Below are 3,112 nucleotides of genomic sequence, written 5' to 3'. Positions count from 1 at the left end.
CATTAAATCTAGTGGTTAAAGGAACGCACATCGGAAAAACTTGAAGAATGGAGAATTGACGGATATGAAGCACAGTTATAGGGTAAGTGCTGGTTCAGTAATGTGTGTTTATCAGGCTGAATTCACTTGGTACAGACAGCAACGCACACCATTTACTGATATCTGCAGACCAACACAAGATAACAGTCCTGTCTAGTAACACACGCACTCAAGTAATTCCGCTTCCGTAACAGTCAGCCAGACAGCCCCGAAGCAAACTGCGCCCATTGTTGCCCTATCGCCGACCAATACTCTCTTGGCATGCAGTTAAATCCACATATATCCATGGTGGTATAACCGTGGTAGATATTCGCTCGCTATCTGCAATCACACTCCTCGCACTGCTAGCTGTTCTGCGAAGGGTCACTCGCTGGCGCCTGTGTCGCGACACCAACCATGTATGCCACGCAGTGGCGCGGGTTGTAAAGTGAGGCGACTGCGTGACGCATTGTGACGGCACAGGTATCAATGATGTTATGCTACAGAAGAATGTTGAAAATTAGGTGGACTGTTAAGGTAAGAGCGATTTCAAACTTCCTGGCAGATTAAAACTGTGTGCCCGACCGAGACTCGAACTCGGGACCTTTGCCTTTCGCGGGCAAGTGCTCTACCAACTGAGCTACCGAAGCACGACTCACGTCCGGTACTCACAGCTTTACTTCTGCCAGTATCCGTCTCCTACCTTCCAAACTTTACAGAAGCTCTTCTGCGAACCTTGCAGAACTAGCACTCCTGAAAGAAAGGATACTGCGGAGACATGGCTTAGCCACAGCCTGGGGGATGTTTCCAGAATGAGATTTTTACTCTGCAGCGGAGTGTGCGCTGATATGAAACTTCCTGGCAGATTAAAACTGTGTGCCCGACCGAGACTCGAACTCGGGACCTTTGCCTTTCGCGGGCAAGTGCTCTACCAACTGAGCTACCGAAGCACGACTCACGTCCGGTACTCACCGCTTTACTTCTGCCAGTATCCGTCTCCTACCTTCCAAACTTTACAGAAGCTCTTCTGCGAACCTTGCAGAACTAGCACTCCTGAAAGAAAGGATACTGCGGAGACATGGCTTAGCCACAGCCTGGGGGTTGTTTCCAGAATGAGATTTTTACTCTGCAGCGGAGTGTGCGCTGATATGAAACTTCCTGGCAGATTAAAACTGTGTGCCCGACCGAGACTCGAACTCGGGACCTTTGCCTTTCGCGGGCAAGTGCTCTACCAACTGAGCTACCGAAGCACGACTCACGTCCGGTACTCACAGCTTTACTTCTGCCAGTATCCGTCTCCTACCTTCCAAACTTTACAGAAGCTCTTCTGCGAACCTTGCAGAACTAGCACTCCTGAAAGAAAGGATACTGCGGAGACATGGCTTAGCCACAGCCTGGGGGATGTTTCCAGAATGAGATTTTTACTCTGCAGCGGAGTGTGCGCTGATATGAAACTTCCTGGCAGATTAAAACTGTGTGCCCGACCGAGACTCGAACTCGGGACCTTTGCCTTTCGCGGGCAAGTGCTCTACCAACTGAGCTACCGAAGCACGACTCACGTCCGGTACTCACAGCTTTACTTCTGCCAGTATCCGTCTCCTACCTTCCAAACTTTACAGAAGCTCTTCTGCGAACCTTGCAGAACTAGCACTCCTGAAAGAAAGGATACTGCGGAGACATGGCTTAGCCACAGCCTGGGGGATGTTTCCAGAATGAGATTTTTACTCTGCAGCGGAGTGTGCGCTGATATGAAACTTCCTGGCAGATTAAAACTGTGTGCCCGACCGAGACTCGAACTCGGGACCTTTGCCTTTTGCGGGCAAGTGCTCTACCAACTGAGCTACCGAAGCACGACTCACGTCCGGTACTCACAGCTTTACTTCTGCCAGTATCCGTCTCCTACCTTCCAAACTTTACAGAAGCTCTTCTGCGAACCTTGCAGAACTAGCACTCCTGAAAGAAAGGATACTGCGGAGACATGGCTTAGCCACAGCCTGGGGGATGTTTCCAGAATGAGATTTTTACTCTTCAGCGGAGTGTGCGCTGATATGAAACTTCCTGGCAGATTAAAACTGTGTGCCCGACCGAGACTCGAACTCGGGACCTTTGCCTTTCGCGGGCAAGTGCTCTACCAACTGAGCTACCGAAGCACGACTCACGTCCGGTACTCACAGCTTTACTTCTGCCAGTATCCGTCTCCTACCTTCCAAACTTTACAGAAGCTCTTCTGCGAACCTTGCAGAACTAGCACTCCTGAAAGAAAGGATACTGCGGAGACATGGCTTAGCCACAGCCTGGGGGATGTTTCCAGAATGAGATTTTTACTCTGCAGCGGAGTGTGCGCTGATATGAAACTTCCTGGCAGATTAAAACTGTGTGCCCGACAGAGACTCGAACTCGGGACCTTTGCCTTTCGCGGGCAAGTGCTCTACCAACTGAGCTACCGAAGCACGACTCACGTCCGGTACTCACAGCTTTACTTCTGCCAGTATCCGTCTCCTACCTTCCAAACTTTACAGAAGCTCTTCTGGCAGAAGTAAAGCTGTGAGTACCGGACGTGAGTCGTGCTTCGGTAGCTCAGTTGGTAGAGCACTTGCCCGCGAAAGGCAAAGGTCCCGAGTTCGAGTCTCGGTCGGGCACACAGTTTTAATCTGCCAGGAAGTTTCATATCAGCGCACACTCCGCTGCAGAGTAAAAAATCTCATTCTGGAAACATCCCCCAGGCTGTGGCTAAGCCATGTCTCCGCAGTATCCTTTCTTTCAGGAGTGCTAGTTCTGCAAGGTTCGCAGAAGAGCTTCTGTAAAGTTTGGAAGGTAGGAGACGGATACTGGCAGAAGTAAAGCTGTGAGTACCGGACGTGAGTCGTGCTTCGGTAGCTCAGTTGGTAGAGCACTTGCCCGCGAAAGGCAAAGGTCCCGAGTTCGAGTCTCGGTCGGGCACACAGTTTTAATCTGCCAGGAAGTTTCATATCAGCGCACACTCCGCTGCAGAGTAAAAATCTCATTCTGGAAACATCCCCCAGGCTGTGGCTAAGCCATGTCTCCGCAGTATCCTTTCTTTCAGGAGTGCTAGTTCTGCAAGGTTCGCAGAAGA

General features: G+C 50.6%; 1 non-coding gene across 1 annotated transcript; it reads right to left on the bottom strand.

Annotated features, from left to right (window-relative positions):
• Positions 1-1,794: 1,794 nt before the first annotated feature.
• Positions 1,795-1,869, bottom strand: Trnal-caa (transfer RNA leucine (anticodon CAA)). Its single transcript has one exon. It is a non-coding gene; the product is annotated as a tRNA-Leu (tRNA).
• Positions 1,870-3,112: the final 1,243 nt, after the last annotated feature.

This window comes from Schistocerca gregaria, chromosome 7 (assembly GCF_023897955.1).
Source record: "Schistocerca gregaria isolate iqSchGreg1 chromosome 7, iqSchGreg1.2, whole genome shotgun sequence".
Classification (NCBI taxonomy): Eukaryota; Metazoa; Arthropoda; class Insecta; order Orthoptera; family Acrididae; genus Schistocerca; species Schistocerca gregaria.
Note: the sequence above shows the minus strand (reverse complement) of the source record. Positions and strands in the feature narration are given on the sequence as shown.